Source organism: Cynocephalus volans, chromosome 3 (genome assembly GCF_027409185.1).
Source record: "Cynocephalus volans isolate mCynVol1 chromosome 3, mCynVol1.pri, whole genome shotgun sequence".
NCBI lineage: Eukaryota > Metazoa > Chordata > Mammalia > Dermoptera > Cynocephalidae > Cynocephalus > Cynocephalus volans.
In genome coordinates this window covers 58867115-58881114 of record NC_084462.1, presented here as the reverse complement: position 1 = coordinate 58881114, position 14000 = coordinate 58867115, and the positions used below count along the sequence as shown (strand labels likewise).

Sequence of the window (14000 nt, the reverse complement as noted above, 5' to 3'; positions counted from 1 at the left end):
AGCCACAAAGTCATTAACTTGCTTATGTTTTATTGTTGCAAAGCCATTATTTTTAGGATTTTCTTCCTTTTTTCCTTCCTTCCTTTTTTTTTTTTTTTTTTGGTGAAAGAATGAGGACAAAATTTTTTTTCCATACTACAACAGAAATGTATGTTCATTGTAGAAACTTTAGAAAAGACAGAGGAACATAAAAGACAATAAAAATCACCCATAATCCCTTCAACTAATAATAACCACTTTAATTGTTTTGGTGTATATGTGACTTTTTTCTCACAATGCTTTAATGCTTATATAAAGACCCAAGTTAAATAAACATTGGTTTTGCAGAAAGACTTCATTTGGTTCATGGAAAACCCTGACATCGGAATCATTAGGAATCATTAGACTTAAGCCCCATTTGTTGGGGTCAGATGGAACTCAGGAAGAAGGACATCCTCTGTTGGGGAATATGCCTTAGATGTAACAGCCCAGTGGAGATGCTACCATCATGCCACCACACGCTCCTGGGAGAGACCATCCAAGGGATGTTTGAGGATGCAGAGCATTCACCAGATCACTGCCTTGACTGGTTCAGGAGGAATGTGATAAGGGAGGCGAAACCCCCAGTGCTTAGTTCCACAGAATCAAAAAACATGGATCAGTGACTATGACCCCAACTGGGACCTCATTCCCCCTGCTTAGGAAAGGGAATGAGTAAGGAATAGTTCAAGAGGCCACAGGTGTTACTCTATGGATATCGCTCTCTGCAAACAGGAGTGAGAAATAAATGCACTTCTCTAATAACTCTGCAGCCCTGATGGTCTCATTCCCAAATCGCAGCTGGAACTTTGGTGAAAGCAAAAACATCCATCTGAATACTGCACTTAAAGAGAGAAATCAACACACGACAGCTTTGTCAAGGAACATAGAGGAGATAACTCCACTAGACTAGATAGTCTAGACAGCATTAGATCATTAAAAGAATGTCAAGATTTTCTTATTAAACTGTATTTACATGAGAGATTTAGAACCACTATTGTTATTTGCCTCTATTGGTTTCAGAGTTCATAAAATCATAATTTTAAATGCCTAAGGAGACCTTAGAAATCATCTAGATCAAACTCTTTATTTTACAAATGAGTAAACTAAGGCTCTGAGAGTTAGAAGACTTGCCAGTCACTACAAAGCCAGGCCTAGAGCCAGGGCTGGAATCTGCTAGCAGCAATGTGTGAAGACAGCAAAAGATCCATTCACCAAACAGTGGGAGCTGGAAGCAGTCCAGGATCACCACCTTAAAACAGCTCCCTGAATATAGCGGGCTTTCTAATACAATGCTTATATTCAGTTGATCATGCATTCAATACATATTTATTGAGCACCTACTCTATGCCTGGCATTGTTCTAAGTGCTATGGATACAATGGAGAACAGGAAAGATAAGGTCTCTGTTTTCATGGAGGTTACATTCTAGTGGGAGGAGATACATAATAAAATAAGCAAATAAGTGCATAAATAAGAAAATAGAAGTTCTAAGTGCTGTATAGGAAATAACAGGGTGATATGAAAATAATGTTGGACAAGGGCTATTCAATTTCAGATAATATGGTCAGCAAAGGCATCCCTGAGAAGCTAATATGTAAAACATAAGAAGGACCCAGATATGCAAAAAGCCAAGGATGAGCATTCCTAGCCACAAGAAGAACAAGTACAAAAGCCCCAAAATGAAAATGAGGTTAGTAGGTTTGAAGAACAGAAGGGAGGTCAGTGTAGCCGGACCCAGGATGGACAAGGAAGAGAGTGGCATGAAACGGAGATAAGGTGGAAAGGAAGGGGCAGCACATCCAGAGCCTTGTGGGCACGGCAAGGGGCTGGAGAACCACAGAAATGTATTTCAACAACACAACTGCTTTATGGAGAATGGGCTAGAAAGAGGCAAAAATAGAATCAAAAAGACCAGCTGGAAGGTTGTTGATACTAATCCGGGTGAGAACAGTTGGCACCTTGAACTGGGATCATTATCCCAAAGCAGGAGAGAGGTGGGAAGATTAGAAGCAGAGCCAATAAGATCTGCTGATGAGGGGGGAAAAAGGAGGAATCAGGGTGACTTCTGGGATTTGGGCTTGAGAGAAATGCGATGGATGGGCAACGCTGAGGCACAAATAGATTCACTGGAGAGGGGTAGAGAGTCAATAGTTCTGCTTGAGTTTGAGGTGTTTGTGAGACATCATGTGGGGAGCTTGAGTTGGCTGTTCAACATGCAAGTCTGGAGCTTAGAAAGGAGATGAGCTAGAGATAGAGATCTGGAAGTCATCACTTACATTTTCATACATATACGTATATATACATTTATTTACAGCCATTATACCAGAAAGGCTCCTCCTAGAGAAAGAGTTTGGCACACAAGAGGGCTTTGCCTGGAGCCTCAAAAATTCTAATATTTGCAAGTGAGTAGAAGAGGAGGAACCAGAAAAAGAGACTATAAATGATCATCAATTAGAATAGAATAAAGAAAAATAAACGAGTCATGGAAGGATTCAGCATCAAAGAGAATAGACAGCTGTCTTGAATGCTGCTAAGAGATCAAGAGAGATGAGGCTGGAGAAGTGTCCATTGGATCTGGCAACAAGGAGGTCACTGTTGACCTGGACAAGAGTAGTTACTGTGCAGTGGCAGGGACAATTGCAATGGTTTTGAGGAGTGACTGGGAGAAGAGGAAGTAGAGGCCATGAAGGGAGACTTAGAATGGAGCAATAGCTAGAGGGGACATGGGTCTGAAAGTGGATTTTTTAAAAGATAGGAGATGCTGGAGAATGTTTGGTTACTGTAATAACCCAGTAGAAAGAGACAGACAGGCAAAGGAGGGCACAGAAAAGATAACAGCAGGAGTAAAGCCCTTGAGAAGGAAGAGGGATGTCATCCAGATTGCATGCAGGTTTGGCTTTTGTAAAAATGAAGGTTCCTGGTCCATGTGAGTCCATATCAGGCCAAATTTGTTGGCTGACTCTTGACTTTGAGCCTCCATTTCCCCTACACTTACTCCTTGGACACCCTGCCACTAGATCCCAGGGATGCCTGGTCCCAAGGTTGTCCACCTGTCCCTATCATCCTCCCTCCCTTCCATTCAACTTTCTTACCACTGAGCTGTCTCTTTCCTGGGTCCCTCTGCAACTGCTCTCCTGCTGAAAGAGCATGCTGCCTGCATTTCCTCCCAAACATCCACCTTCTGTGGGAAGGTAGGACTGTCCAAAGCCTGGTGCAGATAAAATCTCCTGAAGTCTTTTTCTGTAGGAACACAACACTTCTCTATAACCATAGATTTTTGTTCACTCTGTGTCTGTACTATTAAAAACAACCACTGATTCAATTAGGACTTCTGATCAAGATGGCTGAATAGATGGTCCCCAGTGTCACCCTCTCCCACAATCAACAAATTTACAACTATTAAAAAGCAATGACAATCAAACTGGGGCCACTAGAACTCAGGGGAAGAGGAGGAAAGACCTACTGAGTGCATAAAGGCAGGAGAAGCCACAATGAGAAAAAGAAAGGACTGCTCTGACCGTTTTGAGCCCTGACCACTTCAAGGCTGTCCCTGGTGAGTGCATGGAGCAGAAGCTGGCAAAAGCCGCAACTGTGCCCTTTGGATGAAGTTGCTTGGAAGGGAGAAGAGGGCCTTGGTGGCCCTAGGCCAGCAAGACCACTAACAGGGTTCCTGTGGACCCACACAGGAGCAAGGAGCCAGAACAGCTGAAAAAGGGGAGCCAATCAGAGGCTGATGAGTCATCGCAAGGGACCGGCACTTAGCCTGTCCCATAGGAAGTGTTTGGAGTGCAGGTGGTCGGGGAGATGGGCCACCGGGGGAACACTGGGGCACAGCATGGACAGCTGATCTGCCCTCCAATCAGTACAGAACACTCAGTGGAGACTGGCCAAGAATATGGAACTGCAGGGGTGCAGTTTACTGAAAAGACTCAGGCCCAAACCAGAAGTTTCCACACAACCCAGGTGTACCAGATCTCATGAGACCCGGAAGTGCTTGCAAAGTCAACAGTTAAAATCTGAGCTGCACAAAAAGCCTTCCCCAGGGAATCAGCAGCAAAGCAGAAATTTAGGTCAACCACAGGGATCAAGTGCTGGTCTCTAGAGGAAATTCCCCCATTTTAGAAGTAAGCAAAGGACTGCAGATTAGTTCCAGTGCAGAGTTTGAGTGGTGGGGGTAGCTAATAATCCAACACAGAACTGAAAGAAAATACCAAAAACCCACAGATGAGAGACAAAGTTCTGATATTAACCAGTAAAGGTCTAACAACACCAAAGAACACCTATAAAACCTAGAAGGACCAGAAACCCCCCAGGCTCCCAAGCTGGGGTTGGGGGAGGGCTGAGGGCCTCAGCCATGTCTCCCTGAGGTCTGCATCCAGCCCAGTGATGACCACCGGGCCACCACTGATAGTGCCCCAGCCTCCTGAGCCAGGGTTGCGGGTGCCAAGGGCCTCAGCCACGCCTCTCCCATCCCGAAGTTTGAATCTAACCCATCCATGACTGAGCTGCTACCGGAAGCCCCCTGGGCTCCCTGACAGAATGACGGGAGTGTCACAGGCCTCGACCATGCTCCCCCTCCTTCCACCTCCTCCCATTCTATTCCCTTCCACTTTTTCCTCTCCCCCTCCCCCTCAACGGTTCCACATCTTAGAATGTAAAAATAATAACAATAAATAAATACATTTTTAAAATAAAAAGTAAAATAAATAAATAAATAAAAACAACCTCAAACATTTCTTAAGCTCCAATGAGCTTTTTCTTCTCTGCTTAAATTTTGAGTTGGGTAAAATGGTATGTTTACCTATCCCAGGCCTGTGTGTGGGGGTGAGAAATGAAAGACTGGGGGGGTTGCACCACCTAAGCCATGCAGTAAAACTCCTCAACAATCTCAATGCTCCCCAGTGTGGGAGTTCAGGATTACTCGTTCCTGGGCTAACCCAGATTCTCTCCACATCCACATCACACTCTTTGTTATGGATAAATAATGAAAATTTTACATTCATCTCTTTTTAGCCAAATCCTCACTCCAGAGCAAATTTCCCATCACTTGGGAATTGATTCTATAGCCCAGGTGCAATCCAAGTTTCCATCTATAGTATCAAGGGTGCAGCAAGGTCACCGCGTGCCACCATGGCTGTCTGAAATTTTGAAGATCTGTGCTGTGGCACCCTGTGATTAAGAAAGCCCAGCACCAGAAGGGACCTTCTAGGCCATCCAGTCCAGCCTGTCTTCCTCAGCAATCCTGCCAGATTCCCTGCAGCCTCTGCTTGAAGACCTTTAGTGATGAGGATCTCACTCTCTCCCAAGGCAACAGAGGTCTGTCAGCATCCAGCCAGTTTATAGATACCAAACTAGTCTGAAGTGGTCCACTGCTCCCCAACTGAACTACTCTGGCCAATAGCAGTTTTCCCTGTCACCCTTCCCCAGAGGCCCCCTCCCCCACACACAAACACACACATCCTAAGTTGAATTTTAGAGTCTGAACAAAGTGGGATCTAGGAAGGGACAACTATTTGAGCCACAGAATTGCAGAACTGGGAGGAACTTTACAGACAGTCTAATCCCAACCTCCTCCTGAAGCAAGACTTTCTCCTGCAGTACCTCCAATAGAAACGACAGATTCAACAGAGGCCCTTGGAGGAGAAAGATGGGAAAGAAGGAAAGTCAGATTTCTGAGCATCTACTCTGAGCTATTTGTGAAAACTGTCTCATTCTGTCCTCACAATTACCTTGCAAAGTGGGTGCCATTAGCCTCATTTCACACATGAAGAAGCCAAGACACAGGAAGTCAGGTAAGCTAACTGGGGACACACAAACTCCCAGCTGCTGTGTGAAACCTCAATCCCGTTCCCTTTGTCTCCCTCCCTCAGTGGATAAGGTTTTTAGAAAAACTGGGTCTCCCTTTATGAGAAAGGGCTGGGTTTACCTGTGGCTTCAGAAAGCCAGCATTTAACATGCATTTGACATTTCCACCCAGGTGGGAGTTGACTTCCAAAATGTCGGAGAGACTCAGTGGCATGCAGTTCCACATGGGACTGGGTGATCAAAGAGGTCAGGGCCCTTAAGTAGCAAGAGCTAGAGGGAAGGCAGGGGAGGGAGACAAGACTGGGAAGTGTGCGATCTTCCCAGGGCCCAGAGCCAGGGCCCAGGAGAGTTGCTTCCAGAATGCATCATCCCCACCAGCCACTGTCCACAGCTGCTGAGTCACCGTGGATGGGATCAGGAGGAATCCAGACAGCACCTCCAGGGACTATGAATCTGAGGCTTGGGGATACAGCTGTGTCTCCATCTCTCCCTCCACCAAAGGCTTTGACTTAGGCAGAAGGAAGTAAATATGGGATGGCTATTCAAGGACAAGATCTCTGTGTTCTAGGCCTCAATCTACACCATGTAAAGGATCAAGAATACCTATCAAGACAGGGTGAAAGTTTTGGCTGATTGTGATGTTATGATATAATAAGATATATATTCAGTCTCTGACCACAATTCCTGTCCTAGAGCTCCTAACACCCTTGCAATTTCCTGAGTGATAAGAGCATCTGACACAGCTCCTAAATCCCTTGGAATTTCCTGGGTGGTAGGACCATCTTTGTTCTAATGAGGTGTCTCTTGGTGGGCTCCTGGATAGCCTCAGGATGGGCTGGTTTCCAGGGAAACCAACTATGTGATTAGAGGGTTGAAACTTTCAGTCCCACCCCCCCAAGCTTCAGGCAGGGTAGAGTGGCTGAAGGTTGAGTTGATTACCAGTGGCCAGTGATGTGATCAATCATGCCAAGATAACGAAGCTTCCATAAAAACTCGAAAGGACTGGGTTTGGGGAGCATCCGCGTTGGTGAGCACACCTATATGCCAGGGTGTGGTGCACCCCAACTCCTGCACTTGGGACATTTCCACACCTCACCCTACATATCTCTTCACCTGGCTATTCATCTGTCCTTTATTGTATCCATTAATAACCCAGTAAGCATAAGGAAAGTGTTTCCCTGAGTTCTAGAGCAAATTAATCGAACCCAAGGAAAAGTAGCAGGAGCTCCAATTTATAGCCAGTCAGAAGCACAGGTGACAATCTATACTTGCGATTGGTGTCTGGAATGAGGGGCAGCCTTGTGGGACTGAGCCTTAACTTGTGGGATCTAATGCTACCTCCAGGTAGACAGTATCAGAATTGAATTGGAGGACACCCAGCTGGTGCCCACTGGAGAACGGCTTGATGTGGGGAGAAATGCCCCACACATTTGTTGTCAGAAGTTCTGTGCTGAGTGGAGAGTAAAGGGTAGGAAAAAGTACTTTGGTTTTTCTCTGTCTCTCAGATGCTGTAATGGAAGAGAGAGAAACAGAGAAGCATGTATTCCTATGTTGGTGAGTGAGACCCAACGTGCCTCAAAAGTCAAGCAGTCACCAGTTAAAAGCAAACACAATGTGATTCCAGTTGAAATTCAACAAGCCAGTTGAACGCTTCTCCAGGCTTGGTCTGAGCTTCCAGGTGGGGTGCTTGTCTCTCTCTGGAGCATGAACACAGCCAGCACCACACTGCTAACCTCGACAGAACCGCAGTCAGTGGAGGTCCCCAAGTCTCTTTCCTACACAACACTGTTAAGCCATGTCACTGCACTCCACACAATTTCCTGTCACTCACATTCTCTTTAGATTTGGCCCGTCACTCCAGCCTGTCAGGACTGTTTTGGATCCCGATTCCATCTCCCAGTACATGCCTCACTCTATCCCTGCTTCACGTCCCCCCAGAAGATGTGAGTGACATCCCTGTCACCACTGCAAACATTGAGCAGGAGCAGGGCTGAGGCCTGGGCCCTTGACCTGTCTCCAGGCTAATGGTGAGTTTACCCAAGTATTCTCCTCATTTCAGATGTCTCCATCTTGGCCACTAGGGATTCAAGAAATACCTCATCAGATGCTTCAGATCTGCAGGGACACTGACGACACACGGAAGTAAGATGACAGATGGAAAAACTGAGATTCCAACAGCTCTTAATAGATTGGGACAAAGGCTACATGCCAAGAAGGCAAAGCTCTGAGCCACTACCACTGGACTCTTCCCATGACACCAGGGCTTAGCAGAAGACTTTTAAGGTTGCCATCAAGAATATTAATGCATAGCAAGGTCAATCTCTATTAATAGCAGCCAAGATGTGCAGAGGAGAGTTCAGCATCTGGATGGGAGGTTGGGATCACTCCCACAGGTGGAAGGTCCCTTGCGCCTCCCCGGGCAGCAGTCAGAACCCCCAGCTCAGAGCCAGCAGATAGTCTTCAAGGAATACATTCTCTGTGGGGTCTCTGGGGGATGTTCCTCCTGGCCTGGGTGGCACATAGGACTTCACAGTTTGTACCTTCCAAGGCCCATGAGGGAAAATCAAGTTATCCAATACCACTTAAACTCACTGTACTATTTTCCTTCCAAAAACCATGATGTGTATTTTGTTTCCTGAACCTAAAATGAAGGATAAAAAAGAAACTTTCCAAATCATTTTGGCTTTTCAAGTAGGACATTGTCATTCCAAAACTTTTCAGTCTTAGGTGTCTACAAACTTCGTGATGAAATATAAAATACATTTATTTTGGCAAAGTTGGAAGCATGGGCAGAAAGAGAATTTTCACATTTTTATGAATTTTTAAAAATTAATTCTAGGGATTTAAGATTCTTTTTCTTTATTTACCATCAATTAATCACATGTTCTCCTTATATTGCTCATTTGAAAGATCTAACATTTGAGCGTCTGTGTATCTCACCTCAGCCAAAATACTATGTAGTTTCAAATTCCAGCTTCACTCTGGGTCATATTTTCAAAATAGGGCCGACCCCGGGGCGCACTCGGGAGAGTGCAGTGCTGGGAGCGCAGCAGTGCTCCCGCCGCGGGTTCGGATCCTATATAAGGATGGCCGGTGCACTCACTGGCTGAGCGCGGTGAGGCCGGTCACAAAAATAACAAAAAATAAATAAATAAATAAATATAAGCAGCAGATCCTTCTCCATCCCTCCTAGAGTGGTGGGGTGGGGTGGGTCCGGTGGGTGCCCTTATTCAGAATAAGCCATTTACATGGAGACGCTCTTTCCTTAAATTTAATTATATCACATTAAGACTCTCCAGCAAACTGGATTTGGATCTCATAAATGTCACTCGTAGCACCAGTCCTTCTGCCACCATCTCTCAAATTTTCTCTCCTTCCCTCCCCTTCCTTACCCTGCCCCCACCATACACACGCCACACATCACAAACACACCACACACACACCAAACCACACATCGCCCCCCCACACACACCACACATACCATGCACACATCACACACACACACCACACATACACCACTCGCACACACCATACCACACATACACCACTCCCCCACACACCATGCATAACCTCACATGCACCACACATGTGTTCACACACACACACATCACACCCACACACACATACAATATACACCCCCACACACACACCACACATACCACCCCCCACACACATCACACACACCTCACACGTATACACACCACACATACACCATAAACCCACCACACACACACCATAAACCCACCACACACACACCTTACGCACACCCCACAGACCATATACACACCACACATATAACACACACACCACACACACACCACTCACACAGACCACACACAGCCCCCACACACACCCCACACAACACACACACTGACACACACATCCATAATCAGCACTGGCAAGCAGGGCCCAGAGTAATCAGTGAAAAGATCTCGCTGGAAGAGATTTCACCTTTCAGTTCCATGAAAGGAGAAAACCTGAAAATGGAGTCACACTACTTTTCTACACCTTCAAACCTTCTTTAGTGCTCAGGACTGGGCTTTTTACACCGAAGACCTTTAATCATTAATTTCTTTCCTAGAAAAGCTGGCCCGGATGCCCCCTCCCCCCATAAAGAGCCCTGGTGGCTGGTGTCTGAATATTCTCTCCACCACAGACAGCCCAAAGGCTCCGGCTGAAGAGCGTGCAGGCATTCCACAAGGGGGTTTTTTACAAACAATTATTACTCTGGATGGGGAGCGGAAAGAAAGGCTTTCCCTGCCAATATACACATTATAGATCCTCTTTCCCTGGAACCCACCCCCCCCAAAATTTTATTTGAGTCCATTTTTCAAGGCCTTGAAGCTAGCTGACCCACTGGAAACAGCCTCAATTAGCAAAATGTCACATGGAAATAAGTCTACCTTAAAATACCTCGGAAAAAAACTGAAAATAGCATTCCATGAATAGGTCTCTATTGCTAAAAAAAATATATGTGTTCATCACAAATCTTGACCCATTGTAAACTCCCTATCCCACTCTTTCCACTCCTGTTCTCTCCCCTCCTCCTGGTCTAGTCACCTTGGTAAGGCGTGGGTGGCACTGTTCTTGCCAAAGCAGTCAGTGAAGAAGGGAATGACTGCTTACTGGAGGGACGTGAGTGACTTGGTGGTGGGAGGCAGTGCTGTGTGTGAGAACCACCCAGAGAAAATGCTGTGCAGAAGGGAGGTGTTTTCTGGTGGATCTTTGTCATTCCCTCCCAACAATCGCCTCCACTCCCCAACAGGAACTCTGTGCTTAGGGAGAACATTCTCTCAGGGTCCAATCTGGGCACTGGAATCTGCACTTTGATCCTGAAGTGAAATATGTATTTTCCCACAGCCTCTTCACCACTAACACTCATCATTGTCTGTCTGGCAGAGAAAAGGCATCTTTGCCTTTTAAATTAAGTACAAATAAGTATTTTATTTTACCAAAATGATGCATGGGGGAAATCCCAAAAGCATGAAGTGTCCAAATAATTTTAGGAGTTTATAAGGTCTATTCAGTTACTCAGTCAACACATGTTTATTGAGCACGTACTATGTCAGGCACTATTTTTTGATGCTGAGAGTTCACTGGTCAACAAAACAGATAAGAATCACTTTTCCCAAAGAACTTATATTCTAATTGGGGGGAGCAGAAAATGAACATAAGAGAGAAGTAAATTGTAGACTATGTCATATGAGAAAAGGACATTGGAAGTGGGACATAAGTTGCAGTTTTAAATAGAGTGGTCAGGGTAGCCCAAGGTAGGTCAGAGTTCCTTTGGGAATAACTTTTTTCTGATTTCTGAACTGACAAGTTGATCTTGCTGTTTTCCATGGAGGTTTCAAAATGTCTCTAGGAACCCTGACTGGGATCTGCAGGGGGCCCTGCAGTCCGCTGCCTCTACCCACAGCAGCAGGGCAATCCTTCCCTCCTTGGCCCCACATGCCTCTCTTCCTACACAGCCCTCCAACTCCAGCCTGTGCAGGCCCCAGTGCTCCTGCTCCCCTAGCACCCCTGACTCCTGGATGAATGGTGGCCTCTGCCCTCCTGCCATGCCTGCCTGTTGCCTCTGCCCAACATGCCCATGCCCTTATAACACAAGTACAACACATGTATGCAGAGAACACCCATTAGATGACAACTCATGAATTATGCTGGCCTAGTGTTCTGTGTTGTCAACCTCTGAGACCATCGCTGAGTATCAGGCAAATCTGTGTCTATCCCTCATGCGTGCATTTGTGTCAAATCAGTAGCGGGAGGGAAGGGGGGGGAAACAAGCATTACCAGCTCTTCCCAATTTGGCAATGAGACACCACCCAACCTGACAAAGTCCAGAAACATGTCGGGGACATATTCATGTTTATTCAAGGTCTTTCTCACCCCTACAGCTTTATTTCTTTCAGGAAATAGCTCGTCTGTGTGGCTGAAATCATACAGACTTTCAAAATGAAGCCTTCCAAGAGAAGAAAAAGACAGAAATGTGCTGTTTGCACATACTCTGAAAAACATTTATATCCATCATAAGCCAGTTTGTTTTTCTAAGCTTTGCAGGGCAGGAAGTGTTCAGTGCGAACACGTCAGCAGAGCTGCCAAATTTGCTGTTTGGATGCTCATGCCTTTCAGAATTCTTAAACAAGCAAGACAATCGGAAGATAGTGATTTAGAGTCAGGGTGTTTTTGCTCCATGTTTATAAAAATGGCATCACTGTAATTTCCATAAACTACAAGGAAACCTTGGGGGTTAGCATAAAATATTAAGGACTTCTTAAACACAAAAGGTAAAGCTTTTATAAAACTAAGATGCTAACATCAACCTCTGCAATAAAATGGTAAGTAACAAAGCCATTTTATTGGAGCTATAAATCAGCAGAAGAAATTGTTACAAACATACTATATTTTGTTTTTTTAAAAAACAGGAAGAATGAAAACTATAGTCTTTGATCCAAGTAATGTGTTGGGCTTAATACAGATTTAGGGATTTAAGCTGGCATATTTTCAAGGTATAATTTTAATTTCTTAACAATATATGGATTTGCTGTGGATTGATTGAATTGTGACCCCCAAAGTCCATATATTAGGAGCTTAATTCCCACTGCAACTGTTGAGGGTAGGAAATCCTATTATGGTAATTGAAAGGTAGGGCCTTGAAGAGGTGATTAGATTGTAGGCCCATGCAGTAGCGAATGGATTAATAATGGTGGTCACAGTCATGGTTCTGAGGGCTTTAAAAGGAGAGCATGTGAGAGTCTCTCTCTCTCTGCTCCACCATTTTCTGCCATGTGAGACCCCTGCGTTGCTGTAAAGCCACCACCAAAGAAAACCCTCACCAGATGTGTTCCCTGGACTTTGGACTTCCCAGCCTCTGAAACTGTAGGCAATAAATTTCATTTTCTTACACATTACTCAGTGCCAGGTATTTTGTTAAGAGCAACAGAAATGTACTAATACAGAAAACTGGTACCAGAGAAATGTGGTGTGCTTATTAAAAAAAATACATGAAAATGTGGAAGTGGCTTTGGAACTGGATGTTGAGGAGAGGCTGGAAGAATCTGGAGGAGCAAGCTAAAAAAAAGCCTATTTGCTGGTGGGAGTTTAGAAGAAAAGAAAACCAGGGAAAATTTGGAACATTTCAGAAACTGGTTAAATGGTGATGAGCGGAATGCTTATAGAACTATGAACTGCAATGGCCATTCTGAGGAGATCTCAGGTAGAAATAAGAAGGAGTTTATTGGAAACTGGGGCAAAGATCACCCTTGTTATGAACTTGCAAGAAACTTGGCTGCATTCTGTTCATGCCCAAAAGTGTCAGGGAATGTGGAACTTAAAGGTGCTGACCAAGAGTATTTGATGAAAGAAATTTCTAAGCAGCAAAAATCCAGGAAGGTGCGTGGCTACTTGTAACAGCCTATGCTGAGTTACAGTGGCAAAGGCATGATGTAACATCAGAATTTAAAAGGAAAGCAGAGTGTAAAGATTTGGAAAATTTGCAGCCTGCCCATGTGGTAGAGAAGCAGAGAGCATTTTCAGGAGAAAAATTCAAAGATGCTAAGAAGATTAGTACAAAAGAAAGGGATAATCAAGAAAAAGGGGGAAAGGCCCTGAAGGCATTGCAGAAGCCCCTGGGGCCAACCCTTCCATTACAGGCCTGGAGGCCTAGGGACACAGAACAGTCTTGGAAAATAGTCCTGAGGTGCCCTCCACAGGCTCACTGCCCAGGGCTACCTCGGGAGCTGCTTCCAGCACAGCACCCCAGCTGTTTTGGCAGCTCCAGGTGTGGCTGGACCCACGGCTTTGGAAAATACAAGCCAGAAGCCTTGGTGGTGTCCACATGGTGCTAGGTCTGCAGACTCACGGAATACCAGAGCTCTGAAGGCTTGGGAGTCTCCACCCCATTTTCAAAGGATGTATGGAAAAGCCTGGGGATACAGGAAGAGATCTGTCACAGGGATGGATTCACCACATAGAGCCTTTGCTAGAGCAATGCCAAGAGGAAATGTGGGGTCAGAATTGCATCAGAAAAAGGCCCTGCCGAGTAGAGCCATGGGAGCCAGACTACCGTGGAGACCCCAGAATTGGGGAGCTACCAGCGTACAATGCCAGCCTGGGAGAGCTAAAGCATACCCTCATTCAGGAAAGCCATAGAAGCAGAGCTGCCCGAGGACTTGG

General features: G+C 45.3%; 1 protein-coding gene across 1 annotated transcript in view; it reads right to left on the bottom strand.

Annotated features, from left to right (window-relative positions):
- The window catches only part of ADAMTSL3 (ADAMTS like 3), a 345110-nt gene that overhangs the window by 285260 nt on the left and 45850 nt on the right, over positions 1 to 14000 (bottom strand). The window lies entirely within an intron of this gene.